Consider the following 15445-nt stretch of genomic DNA (forward strand, 5'->3'; position numbering starts at 1 on the left):
CAAGATGTAGTGATAGCAATGATATGTCTCCTGTGGCTAAGTGCATATGCTACTCTATTTTCTTTACCTTTAATATACTCTACACCAAAATCATATTCACTAAGAAATTCGAGCCACTGTCTCTGTCAGGCATTCAAATTAGGTTGAGTGAAAATGTACTTCAACCCCATATGATTAGTCTTTAACTCAAATGGCTTCCCCAATAAGTAATGCTACCACATTTGCAAGGCATGTACTATTGTAGCCAATTGTAAATCATGAGGAGCATAATTTACTTCATGTAATTTGAGTTTCCTAGAATTGTAGGCAACAACCTTACCATCTTGCATCAAAAACCCCCAAGCCCATCTCTGAAAGCATCTGTAGTGACAACAAAATGTCCATTTGGGTTTGATATAATCAATATAAGAGTTGTAGTGAGCTTTTCCTTAAGTAACTGGAAGGCCTTGTCACACACTTCCATCCACACAAACCTTTTACCCTTGCACTGAAGAGATTTAATCAATGCTACTATATGGGAAAATCCCTCAACAAATTTCTTATAGTACCCAACAAGACCAATGAAGCTCCTAGCTTCACTTATATTCTACAAAGTTGGCCATTCAAGGATGGCTTTGATCTTTGTAGGGTCTATTGTGATGCCTTTTGCCGACAAAATGTGTCCCAAGTAGTGGATCTTTGTCTGATAAAAGGAACACTTAGAGAGTCTTCCATATAGTTTCCTATCTCTTAGACGTTGTAATATGATGCACAAATGTTCTTTGTGCTCTTCTAAATTCTTGGAGTATATTAGTATATCATCTATGAATATCTCCATGAATTTATCAAGATAATATTTGAAAACATTGTTCATCAAGTTCATGAAAGTGACAAGTGCATTTGTGAGTCCAAAAGGTAAGATGACAAACTCATAATTACCATATCTTGTTCTAAATGTTGTCTTAGATATTTCTTCCTCCTAAATCCAAAGTTGGTGGTATCTAGATCACAGATCAATTTTAGAGAATATGGTTGCTCCCTTCATTTTATTCAAGAATTCATCAACCCTTGGGAGAGGATACCGATTCTTTATGGTCACCTTATTCAACATGCAGTAATCAATGCATAGCCTTAGGGTACTATCCTTCTTCTTAAAAAATATTATAGGGGCTCCCCATGGTGATACACTAGGGCAAATGAAACCTTTATCCAAGAGTTCCTATAGCTAAGAATTCAACTCATACATTTCTGTTGAAGTCATACTATAGGGAAGCTTTGATTGAGGTTATACTCTAGGCACAAGATCTAGGGAGAAATTGAACTCCCTCTTTGGGGGTAGTTTGGGAAAATCATCTAGAAACACATCTTTGAACTCTTGTAGAATAGGGTGATCCTCCAATTGAGTTGGAGTCTCTTCCAAATTCTTGACATGGGCAATGTATAACTAACATCCTTTCCTCTTGGCTTTCTTCAAATGCATTGCTGAAATTTACCTCAAATCCAAAGGTTATTTGACACCATTTAGTGCCACTAAATACCCTATGTCATTGAGACATTTAATCACCTTATCCTAATAGCCTACCAAAGCCATATGCTCACTTAGCTAGTTGATGCTTAGGATGATATCATATGAGCCCAGAGGTGCTATTGGTCTATTTTTTCATAGTATAGAAAAATTTTGATATTTTGGTGAGAAATCATTTAAGTCTTTGAACTATGTAGATTAGGGTTTTATTTCAAGTGATTTTGAAAGTTTTTAGATTTCTCTAATCGTGCTCTTTTCCATCTGCTATCACACTTTATTAAATTCTTAAGGTTTATCTCTTAACGCAGCCATGAAAATACCCTAAGTGTGAAAACCCTAGGTTTCACTTCAAATTTTTTAAAAAGATTTGTAAAGTTCTTAAAGCTCACCCTTTATAGTCTTATGGTGTAAGGTTTCACATAAGAGTGGAGTACCTTTTTCCTTTTATTTCTAGGGTTGCGTTTCATAATGTAGCATAGCAGTGTAAAGGATTTCATGTTTAATGGGGATACACTTTTGTTTTTCATAATAGAGGAGTGGTTTGGCTGGAGGCTTCCTGATCATACAAATGGTCTTAAGGGGAATAAATGTAAAGGTATGTTGTGTGTTGGAAGATCTTGTTACGAGATTACAAGTGAGCAGTTTGAGTGAAAGGGAAAAAAGGTATTGAGTTATGATCTATGCATATATGTTGCAATGGAGAGCATAAGAGCATAATACACTACCATGGCATAAAGCTTGGTTTGAAAGGGTGCATGAAAGGTTTTATAGTTCTATGTACAAAAGGATTTTGTAAAGATGAAAGTAAGGTTCAAATGTGTTTTCGAGCATACATTTTGGAGCTCACGAACAATTGTAAAGCCCTGTTCTAATAGTAAAAGTGTTGAGTGGGCCCTGGTACAAGAAAATTAGATGAAGACATGGCGTGCATGTCAGATGGGTCCAGCCCGTATGGCATATAACTTAAGGTATGAATTTTCCATGTGCACAAAATCAACGACGATCTTATTTTTAATTTTTTGAGATCAAAGTCACGTCGTTGATTTTTGAAAAGGGCAACTTTTTCATTACGCCCTTAGGCTTGCAAGATAATTGTATGAATGAAGGGTTGTTTTGTCCTTTCTCTGTGGTTACGAGTTCAGTCTCCACATATAAGCGTAAAGTGGTAAATAAAGGAAGATAAAGGAAAGGTCTTTATGCTTTTATGAGAAAGGGTAAACATAGGAGCGAGATGTCAGTTAAGAAGGCTTTTCGAGCGTACAACATAGAGGTGACCCATAAAGGCATAAGGGATAAATAAAGGAAAGTCAAAAGGTGTTTCAATGCTATGGGTGAAGCTAAGAGCATAAGTGGCAGATAAATTTTGAAGTTTTACACTGTCTCAAGTAATGAAGTAAGCGGAGAAATGTAGAAGAAGTTTCTAGGGTTTTTGTTGATACATGTACATGTGAGCGTAAAGGGTAAAAGGAAAGCTTAAGCAATGGTTTTACACTCATATGAAAAAACTCTAAATCGTGAAAGTGGAGGTATCAAGTGAAAAGGTTTGAGGTCATACAGGGTAAGGATCATAAGAATGTAAAAGGGATTTTCAATACAGTGCCAGGACATCATTACATTCTTACAATTAGGGCACTGAAGCATCTATGAGTGAATGTAGAAGTTCATTAAGGGCATCTTCAGTGTTATGAAAATTGAAGATTTGACTCAGTATAAGAGCAGAAGGCACAATCTAAAAGAAAAGCAACTAATGTGTCGTGCCAGGTAAGTAGGAAAGATAAAATTTCCATAGCCAAGTAAAAGGAGCTTTGAAAAGTACATCAAAATCAAATTTTGCAGCTAATATACCTTGATGAAAACTTGCATGAATGGTTTTAAAGCTTGTGCATGTTGAATTTATTAAAAAATCTAGTAGTTTTATGATTTTAAAATAATCAAAGATCTAATTGAATGTTAGCATACTTGCCACTATGAAGAAGCTTGTTTTCTGGTCCACTCTAAAATTTGAAAGTTGTAGAGCTTTGTGTATTCTGTGCTACTGTGAGAGAATTCATAATATAATTTGAAGAGAACATGGCTGAAAAAGAAGTTGAAGAGATGCATGAAGAAGAAATCGAAGTCAAAGATGAGGGTGAGGATGGTTTAGAGGTTACACCTGAAGGAAAAAGGAAAAAATCTATTGCCAAGACTGAGAAGAAGACAAGGGTCAAGAATCCAAACAAGCATGTAGAAGACTGGTTGAAACTCCTTCCAAGGTCATCAAATGCTATTTCTACAAATGACCATATTTTCTGAGACCCTTATGTTTTTGTTCGAGATGTTGAATGCCCTAGAGTGACTGGTTATGATCTTTTTATGTACTTTTATCAGAATAGAATAGAAAATGTAACAGTATGTAACCCATGGAATAGAAACATGGAAAAATTAATATTTCTAGAAGTATTCATTGATGTTGATTTGTTGAAAGCCCTAATAAATTCCTATAATCCAATAACCAAGACCTTCCATAGGCATAATGGAAGTGTATTATGCACATTGGACATAACTTCTTTTGTTGAGGCTTTTGGATTAATGGGACAAATGGACATATCTATTGACATTGTAGATTTATAGGGAAAGTTTGATAGGAATAAAACCTATTTTGTGTACAATGTTATGTTGCCACATATTCCTTATAGGGTAAAAAAGGTAGGGCTAATTCCAAAAAAAGTGGGAGATTTTCTACCTTTGAGTAGGTTTAAGAATTATTTCAAAAACACAGTGTATGGGTTGCACAAAGTATTGGAAAGTGATGATGCAAAAGATTGTGTGTATGGTTCTCTTTTTCTGATGGCATGTGATATATAGGACCCCTTCAACCATAAGGAGTATGATTATGTGGCCTTCATCATTGATAGTATGCACATGCAGATTTGTGATGCTAAGAAGGGAGAGATGAAAGACTTCAAATTCCACCATTATTCATTGCTGGTGCACCTTATCCTATATAGCAACATTGGATACATTAGTAGGGACTTCATTGATCAAACTCCTGATGAATTTGGTGAGTTACTTGTGCAACTCTAGACTTGTATTTGGCATAAGAATTTCTATTATTCAAATGCCCTTGTGTTTTTCAATTTATTTAGTTATGTTATCATGAGGAAATTAGATCATACTTTCTTTAGGGCACCAAATGTTTTGAAGAATTTTCTTAGGCCCTCATTCTTAGATGACAAAACAAAATTAGATCATAACTGGGGGAGTATCTTTTTGTTTAAGGAGTGCACTTTAATCAGAGTATTTGCATGTCCACAACCTCCTCACCTACTACCTAAGTATTTACCCCCTAGATTGGCCATTATTGAATTCTTCTGGAAATTTTTATTGATGAATAAAGAAATGATCCTTCCCTCTCTACACAAGCCTAAATTTGTTTTTAGAACCTTTAAAGTAGGAGATTTTGAAATAGGCAAGAATGCATTTGAGGAATTAAGTGAATATTTAGGCCAATACAAATTTACTACTAGGCCCTATAGGATGTATGACCCTAACAATTACATTACCAGTAAGGTCAAGGCCATTAGGGGATACATTCTACCTGCAAGCAAGCCAATCCTTGTAGAGGACTTAATTGCTAACATAGTAGAACCAGGGGAGGCTGATGAGTTATTGAGGAAATATGAGGAAACAAGGAGAGTAGAGGAGGCTTTGAAGAGGACCAACCCTAATTTTAAGGGTTTCTATACAAAGATTCCATATCTTAATAAGAATGGTGGATAATTTTGACCACATTATGTCACAAATGCCGCATGAGCTAGAGGGAGAGGAATCCATTGTAAATAGAGAATCCCTTGAGCATGATACACAATTGGAGATTGAGTTGGAAGAGGAACAACTATCAACTTCAACTTGGGTGCCAAAAGGAAATAAGACAATGCACATCCCTGAAAAGGTGGTAAGCAGAGCCCTACAAGTAATGTCTAGTAGTAGTGAGTATTTTTCTGACATTAGGCAAAATTATTTTCACCAAAGGGCTACAGAAGTAGGGAAAGCCTCTATTGATCTACAAGTTGCAGCATCAAGATTGGATGATAGGCTCATTCAATCTAAAAAGTTCATGGAAGATGACGATTTCATTAAATCGTCAAAGTTTAGAAGTTTTCTTTATAAAATCAAACAAAATGAGCTCACATTGAGCCTCATGCTAGGAGAAGATCCAGAGAAGAATAATGAATTAGTTGAAAAACTATTGGCTTATGATCCTGAGAGTGAAACAATGACTACTGCAAAAGTCAGGGAGTTGGTACATAGGAGTGGTATGATTCTAATACCACATTGGGATATTGAGAAGGCCTTTTTTCTGGATCAAATGAGAAGACAAGACAAGGGCATTAGTTATGAAGCCACCAATAGTGAAGGTTTCAAGAGAGGGTTAGGTTTTGATGTAGACATGAAAACCCTACCAGTATGGAGTATAGCCTCTGACACTAAAAAGCCTAAAATGATGGATATATAGGAGACTGCGCAGGGCAATATGATTGTGTGGACATTGGAGAGCTCTACTGGGAAAGAGATTTCTAGTTTGGTTAAATATTTTGTTCTTATGAATGAAGAGAAGGTAGATAAAATAGAGGATAAGCTAGCTACAATGTGCAATGAGTGCCTTGGTATTAGAAGAATATATGAAGAAGAGCTCAAAATGAGCCATGTATAGAAGCAAAAAATAGAAGAGTTGGAGGAGAAAATTAAAATTTTGGAAACTGAAATAATATCCCTCAAGGAACAACTCAAGGCAATAGTAGAGGCAAAAAATGCACCAAGGAAAGAGGAAGAAATAAGGCACACTAAAGAAGGAGAGGCCCAAACAGAAGAGACACCTATAGGGGTGACAATGCCTATGCCTGTGATTAGTGTGGAAATAGGAGTTTCCCAATCTGACAATGCCATCGAGAAAAATGCTTTGATAAATGTATTGAATCATAGAATAAGTGTTCTGAAAAGAATATCTCAAGATTCTTATAATACATTCATTAATTTACAATCTACAAAACAGGTATGCATGGGTGTAATTGCATGGCTTGAGCCTATTTTTCAACAATGGGGGCCATATATGCAATTATTTGATAGGTTGATACCCTTGTTAGCCAAGAAGCCAAATCTCCTAGATAAAGTGAAAGACTTATTTTAGATTTTCATAAGCTGGCAATAATTCAAAGCAAAATGAAAGTGTTGGCAATAAGAAATGGTTTCTATTCTTTAATTCTTTCTATTATTAATTCTAGTGATAAAATGAAAGATTTTAACGAGTGGTCTAGTTCTTTTGATTGTATTATAGACTTTCCACAAGTGGTATCCATTTTCCAGGATGGTATTGATGAATGTCGTTTCAATGAACTAATTGATACCCTATTTAAGATTGAAACTAAAATGAATAGGTTTACCATAGAAGGAAGGGTGATTATTGATGCTAGGTGGCAGAAAACTGTTGATGAACTAACAACAGTCAAGGAATGTGAATGGTCCACCGAAAGAGAAGTATTTGTCTAGGAAATAGTCACAGAAATCAAAGCATTACCAATAGGGAGCAGTTAGAGAAAAAGACAAAGTTGAAGATTTTATGCTCTAACTGTCATCTGCTATTGTTTTTATTGTTCCTTTTTGAGTTAAGGTGTCCAAGTTTCTTTTGTAAAGGGGTAACATACTCAAATTTTGTAAAAGGGACACCTATCAGTCACATTTTCCCTTTGCTTGTTGCAACTCACGCCTATATAAGTGAGTTTTCAAGGCAATGTGATGGTTCGAGACTTGTATAATTTTTGTTTTCTCTCAAAAAGTACATTCAGTCAATCCAATAGAGTGTAGCTAATTTGAGTTTGTTTCCATTGTACTTTATGATAACATATTGAATGACAAAAATAGCAATCTATTATGGGCTTTCAATGGGTTTACTATTGGTCACTATATTAGTCATATGAAAAGGATAATACAAAAGGGTATTTACACTATATTTGTGTCATCAATTTCTGTCTCCAGTTCATGGGTTTGTTTACTTTGAAGTCATCTAAATAAAGTTTAATTGGCTGAATGCAATCTGGATGGGTTGTATATTGTTTTCATTATCGCTCTTAATTCAAGAAATTATATAAATGCTTCAATGAATTAGTAGGGTTTATAAATTCATAAAGGAATATTTCATAAGAATTGAGATGGGTGATTACAATTGATTAATTCATTTACAAGTTATCTAAATTAGATCTCCTGCCAATAGTTAATTCTTGGGCCAATGGATAAGGCACTAGTCTCATGAGTCAGAAGTAAGAAGGACAAATTCTGTTGCTGCATATCAAATCAATTTATAAAATCAAAATCATATTTCCATCTTGTTCAAAAGTTGTAAATTCTGGTCACCACTTGTTTACATCTATTTTTGAGTGTTAAGTAGCTACTAATTCTGGAAATATTTGTAAATTTTAGGAGATTTAGGACTAGATCTGATAATAGGGGATTACAAATTTGAAAGCATTGAAAGATTGAGGTAAGTTGTGTATGTACCTAAGGGTATAAGACGAGAATGAGAATGAAACTAAGATAATCTGTAAATAGTTTGCATTAGAATCATCACCAGGTATACCCACCTTGGTTTTGCAGAGCCTACAGAGTAGAAAGCCAATCATGGCTTTGTTGAAGTTGGATCTAAATAATATGCACACCTAATTGTTGATGGGAAATAGCTAATCCTTAGATTTTGTGAGTATTATTAATTTGGTATTGAACATTTTGTTGTTCAGTAGTTTCAAACACCAACAGGTGCCACATACAAATTGACCTATGTTAGGAAGCTAGGAAGTTCCAACTCACTGTAAAACAAGCATTGCTCTACCCTATGTTCAACACTATTACCATACTGTATAGTCCAAGGTTTAGCCATAAAACCAACCCTAACAGTTATCTTGGTTATAATCTTAGGATCTACAAAACATTTAGTAGCACCAGTATCTATAAGGATAGAAACAGGCAACCAAAAAGTGTACCAGTCATTTGTATAGGAGTGGCTTGATAATCTTCTCGTCAAAGATCAACTATAGCATGAATGGTGGTGTTGGGGAGGAAAGTCCCTCTGATTGGCTCATTTTGGGCATCTAGCAGTAAAATGGTTACCGCCACATACATAATAGCCTATTCTAGGTGTTCTTCTATCCTCATTCCTATTTTGATCCCTTCGGTGTTTTCCATTCCTTCCACTTCCATTTCTAGGCTTGTGGTTTTTTTTGTTGTTATAGTTTTCCTTGTCCCTATCAAAATTATCTTTTCCCTTATCCTTCATGTTTTTGATTTGTTGTTTCTTTCCATTTCCCTTTGGCCTATCATCCTAATAACCCTTGTTATCCTGATATGACCTATTATCTTAGAACTTCCTTTTATAGTTTTGGTTGGATGATTTATATGATGAAGCATCCTTCAATCTCTATTCCTGCTTAAGGTTTTTATGTAGTGCAAGGTCCATGGTCTTAGGCTCTTGCATCTTGGCCTCACTATAGATCTCTGGTCGCAAGCCCATTAAAAAATTTTGAGTTCTAAATATCTCATCATGTTGATACTAAGGAACATACTTCACTAAATGACAAAATCATTCATGATACTATGTAACATTCATATTCCCTTGAATTAGTTTGTAGAAATATGTTGTTTTCTTGTCATAGTATAGCTGAGGTAACCATCATTTGTGGAAAAGTTGCAAGAATTCTTCCTAGGTTACCTCCCCATGTTGGAGTTTCTTTTTAGCCATGACATTTTCCCACCAAGTAGCTGCCTCACTCATTAGCTAATAGGTGGTCCAAACTACTCTAGATTTCCCTATATAATTTCACACTAGGAAATACTTCTCCATGATGGTAATCCATGCCTATGAATCTTCTCCAGAAGCTCTACTGTGAAATGTAGATGGAGTCATCTTCTTGAGATCTTTGCTCAAGTCAACTACTATCTAAAACCTATTAGAATTAAGAAGAGCACTTCAACGGTTAGTTTCCAGCTTTTGCTCCATCTCAAATCTCCTAAGAGCCTTAGCTAACTATTCATCCTCATGTTTCTTTCTCAATTCCTCTTCCTACTTACATAGGGCTTCAGAGTGTTGATCTTCATCATGCTTCCTTGACTCTTCTTTAGTGTGTTTACCTTGAGCCCTTTCTCTAGGTTATCCATCCTTTGGCCTTGTTGTTGTAACAAAGCCTCCAGTTGAATCAATAGTGCTATTATCTAATCTAACCTCTCATTAGGTTCCTTAGCTTGTGCACTACTACTAGACCCAGTTTTCTATTTAGATCTTGTGGCCATGGTGATAATTCAAAACACCTAACAAACATAGGTGCAACTTAGAATAGTAGCCCAAAGGCCTAGGTTTAAACCATGCTCTAATACCATATGTAAGAACCATGTCCTAATTAACTTTTCCATATCATCAAATATAGAAAATGCATAAGAGAACCAATCACAACATTGTGAAATAGTCAAACTATTTAATCTTTAACAATTAGTTTATGCACATAACAAAAATATTAAGATGTTGATTAAAAATTCCACTTTTATGCATATTCAGAAAGGTTCATTATTACATCAATAGTGGTGATGACTATTCACTCATCGAATCTCATTATTTTATCAAGTATCACTAACCAGATTACTGATTCCAACATATAGAAATCATAGTGATTATACATAATTTACATTTCCTCATAGAGATTGTACATTGTTTAGTTCATCACATGGATGAAAGATACAATAGCATGAGAAAAAAACCTTTCCTATTGTGACCTTTAGCATAATCTATCTCCAAAGCTATAGGACATCATCCATCTGCTAGCTAAGACAAGAATTTGGCCCAAGAACTTTAACCTTTCCAACCACAAAGTGATTACTCCCTTGGGATTCTTCCTGACATGAAGAATACCCCAACCTTGGCATGAGAAGCCTAGCTTCCTAGAACAAGATAGATTTGAAGGATCTAGTGTGGTAGTGAAACACACTACATTGCAATCATGTGCCTAGTAGCCTAATCATAGAATGTATCAAGGAATAAAATAAACTACACATCTACACATATGTACTAAATCCAAATAGGATAGCCAAATACACACATGTGCATTATCTGGAAAAATCAAATGGCTTGGCCAAGCACTTTATAAGACAAATTTAATGGTAGACGAAACAAGAAGAACATGTATCTATTCTATAGAATTGGCTAATAGAAGAAACTAAATGTGAAGTATCCATTCTATCTTTTCCATTATTGCTACATTACACCCAACCATGAAGGAAAATGCATGCCTCTATGTTGTACAACAACACAACATTCAGACAAAAGCTAATTTGCATCTAAGAAGATAACACATGAATACTTTTTACATCAATAGCCAAGTAGCCATTCATTCCTCTATGGTACATTAAAACACCTTAATCATTGGATTGAAAACATCCTAAAACAATTTAAGTACACACCCAAAATGTTGAAATGATAGCAACATTAATAATATGATTACTGAAATGGAAACATGAGATCAACAACAACCTACTAGCAAGTATATTTGTCTATAGTTCAATCAAACATTGCAATGCTGAATTGTGACAAGAGGTTTAAACTAATGTTGTTTCCTTATGGTATAATCATTCATAGTGATGCTAAAAGAATATTTTTTCATTTCAAATCATATACAATGTACGTCATTATTTTCCTATGTTTCAATCAATCACAATATTTCTGAAATGCATACTAATTAGCCTCTACAGCCAATAACGGTAACATATCATTGTAGATTTTAATGAATAAAGTACTAACAATTCATTTAAAACCTAAAAATACACTAGAATCTCTAACAACAGAACATTCTAAAAGCTAACAAAATCTTATTAGTATTCTATGTTTACATATCATATCTCATCAAGAAAAATAATAGATATTGTTGATAATACCCTGAAAGAAACTTAGTGTTTAGTAGTAAAAGAAAAATTATGAGATGGAAGGAATCAGTTGTCTAGGATAGTCACTTTCTTGTTACACTCAACCAATTTCTTTATCCAACTAAGTGGGAGAAATGAGGAATTACTCTGTCATATAGCTTAACATTCAATTAATAACCCCCAATCAGCAATATACGGTGGTCTAGACTCAGGCATTCTAGTAGATGCCTCAAACATTATATAGAATTTAAATTGAGGTCTTCTCATTTTGTAAGGAATTGAAAACAATACTATGGTTTTTATCCAAAACAATGGATAGGGGTCGTACTTACAAAAGTCACATAATTCATAGTTTCTAATCAGGCTATAAAGGAATGCAACAAATAAAAATATTGTTAGTTGTAAGCCTATGGAAATTTTTTGTATGGAGTTCTCAGAGAAGGAACTAGTTTACTAATTCCCACAATTAAATGCTTAGTGTCTAAATTGGTCCCAAAACAATAGTGATTTGCTCAATTTCAATTTTAATAGTATATGCCTTCAAAATAATTGATTTTAATTCATTCATACTAGGGTCTTAATGACACATAGTCTTTCACTCACTCAAAATTACGCAAGGTTCATACAAAATGTGAGTAATATTAAGATTCAGGCATAGCATTGGTTTCATGTGTTTTCCATTCAACTCAACAAGAATAACCCTATCCTAAATCAAGACTACATGCTATGGTAGAGGGTTCACATTTAGAAGTTCATAACTATGTTAAAAATTTGCAAGGATCTTAATACCACAAGGAAATATGTGTGCAACAAGTTTAAGGAAAGAAAACCAATTCATTAGAGCATAGAAAAACCCTAATTTCACTGTTATATTGTGCTTCCTAAGTCTCTTACAACCATTGTTGTCTCCTTGTTTCCTCAAAACCCTTCATTTCAGTTCGGCTATCACCTCCACATAATAAAAATACTAGGTTAAAAATGTGTTCTCCAGTCTGCTACCACTATGTGTTCCCTCTTTCAAAACCTCGACGCCACTTTAAAAATAAACCACAATGTAACTAACAAAAAAGAATAATGAATCCTGAGTGGTGACCTCCTTTTCTCTACAGGTCCCCTTGTATATATTTAGGTTTTTTGGTTTTTCTTTTTGTTATGAATGATTGAAAGGATAACATTTTGTTTAAACACAAACAAGTTTTTTTTTAATAAACATGTATATATATATATATGTATGTATGTATGTATGTATGTATGTATGTATGTATGTATGTATGTATGTATGTATGTATGTATATATATGTATATATATCTACATATATATATACATACATATATATATGTATGTATGTATGTATGTATGTATGTATATACATACATATATGTATATATATATGTATATATATATATATATATATGTATGTATGTATGTATATATATATATATATATGTATATATATGTATATATATATGTGTGTGTGTGTATGTGTGTGTGTGTGTGTGTGTGTGTGTGTGTGTGTGTGTGTGTGTGTGTGTGTGTGTGTGTGTGTGTGTGTGTGTGTGTGTGTGTGTGTGTGTGTGTGTGTGTGTGTGTGTGTGTGTGTGTGTGTGTGTGTATAGTTTAATGTATATATATATATAGTTTAATGAATACACATATCTAATAAAGAATTGAAATACTTCTAAGTTCTTATTAAATAAAAATCAAAAAGAGACTTTTATTTATACAACATAATAAATCATCATAACTCATAATTCACCCATTAGTGACTTATTTTTATTAACAATCTATCTAAAAATATTTTCTTAAATCAATCAAATAAAACATCTACATTTCATTTTGAATTTTCAGAGTTAATTTTACTAAATGTAACAAAAATTAAGGACAAACAACATGAATTATGTGTGATGTGTGTGTGTGTGTGTGTGGCACCACAACATTTGATGCATCCCCTTCTAAGAGGCTAGCCCTCTCTACCTCAACCATACTCTTGCCGTGATGATCCCTACATCCACTCAGACATTTGCAACCAAAAATGAGTCAATATCCATAAAAATCAATATATCACATCTTTAATTATATCATTAAGAAGTAAAAACATTATCATAAAAACATTATTAAATCATGAAATTTAAAAAAACTTCAATGAAATAATCATCATAACGTAATATCTCATGTATTCCCATAAAATAACTCATTTAATTTTGGTATAACCTAAGATGTTAACTTTCATTATCTTAAATTACGATTAAACCATCTTTGACTAGTCAACTTTTGACTATTTGCCGCATAAGCAAGAAAAAGAAAATGATTCTAGGGCAAGATGTGACACAAACATGCTTTGTTATTATTTTTTATTTTTCTTTGATAAGCCAGGTGCATAGTATTAACTCAACTCCTCTGGATAGATAACTTTTATTGTTTATATAAGCTTACAATCCCATTATCTTTTCGACACAAATCAACAGTTCTACTAGATTTCCCAAGTAGGAAATCCTTATTTCCCTTAAAAATATGAAACAATTAGTTGCTTGTATCTAAATGTAACTTAGCTATTACCAATCCCCAAAATGCATAACTAGTTGTTTCTTCACACTTTGATATCTAATTTTAGGGGAATTATCTTTGAGTTTGCTCATATTTTAGCTTTATTTCATTATTTTTTATTCATCCAAATACTATTTGTGATCTATTATGGTGCATTAAACATTCTACCATTTCATAATAGTTGCAAGAATGAGGGTGGAAACACAAAAAAACACAGAGGCATAGAAGACATTAGAAATACAAAGAGTAGAGGGAGAAGTAGAGTCAAAGTATTTGGCAGGACTTGGCATTGCTAGGAAAAGGCAAGCAATTGTGGATGAGCTGAGGGAGAGTGTTCTTGCATTCATAGAGAATGTGCCTGGTACAAGTGCAAAGTATGTGGTGGACATGGTGTTGATGACACAGTATTTTGACACAATGAAGGAGATTGGAGCACATTCAAAGTCATCAGCAATGTTCATACCACATGGTCCTGGTGTTGTTCATGATGTTGCTCACCAAATCAGAGATGATCTTCTCTAGGGATCGCATGCTTCTCCTGGATAGATGATGATTCAATGTTGATGATATTGATGATGCAATGTCATATCATGTTTTATAAATTACTTTTAGTGCTGCATTTTTAACTTTCACCTTCTAGACTTTGAAAAATTATCATATTATCTAAAACTTTCCATCCATTATATTTGGATGCGTTGAATATTATGATTGTCTTAGTGTGATATATTTGAAGAATAAATTAAATTTGGTTTGTATTATTTGGTTGTCACTGTTGATGGCTAAGTCTATAAAATATTGGATCCACAAACATTCACTTTTAAAATGTATGCTTTCATTGGGTTGAAGATTATAATCAATAGGTTTTCTATGTCATTTCATTATTACATAATGAGAGAAGCCCTCTAATATTTTGATTGTAAAGTTGTAAAACATAGATTATGTTTGAGCTAGAAACATTTTTGAAAATTTGGAAAAATTGAAAGAACTAGGCTAAGATTTTAAATTTTACATGTAGATACAATTCTTTAAATGGATGTTATTTTGGAATGCCCATTTTCTCATGTAAGTGTTTAATTTATATTCTTCAATAAAAGAGGGGTTGAAATTTACTTAAATTTAACAAAAGTACAGAACAAGCGTATGACACGGTCCTATCAAGATTCACCAAGTGGCTGACATGGTGAGACAAGTTTAAATGTAAACATCTCTTTTCTACAATATTTAAATTTTTCAATATTGCATATATTTTGTAGCTCATTTAGCAAGACAATCTACTATGCCATTCAACTCCCTAGAGATAATGACTAAAAGTAATATAATGCAATAATATACACATCTCAAGAATTCAAAGTTAACTACTAACAATCATTCTCAGAATGCTACCAAGTTAATAAATGCACAACCACTTGCAAATTCTATCTCATAGAATAAATAGCCAAAAGAAGGTATATTTTCCACATCAT

The 15445-nt window shown here is 33.6% G+C and overlaps 1 pseudogene; it reads left to right on the forward strand.

Annotated features, from left to right (window-relative positions):
* LOC149552818 (hypersensitive-induced response protein 1-like) overlaps positions 1–14504 on the forward strand; it is a 29779-nt pseudogene extending 15275 nt beyond the window's left edge.
* The last annotated feature ends 941 nt before the right edge of the window (positions 14505–15445 follow it).

The sequence above is a fragment of the Cupressus sempervirens genome, chromosome 6, assembly GCF_028749045.1.
Source record: "Cupressus sempervirens isolate cs-2001-9-10 chromosome 6, ASM2874904v1, whole genome shotgun sequence".
Taxonomy (NCBI): domain Eukaryota; kingdom Viridiplantae; phylum Streptophyta; class Pinopsida; order Cupressales; family Cupressaceae; genus Cupressus; species Cupressus sempervirens.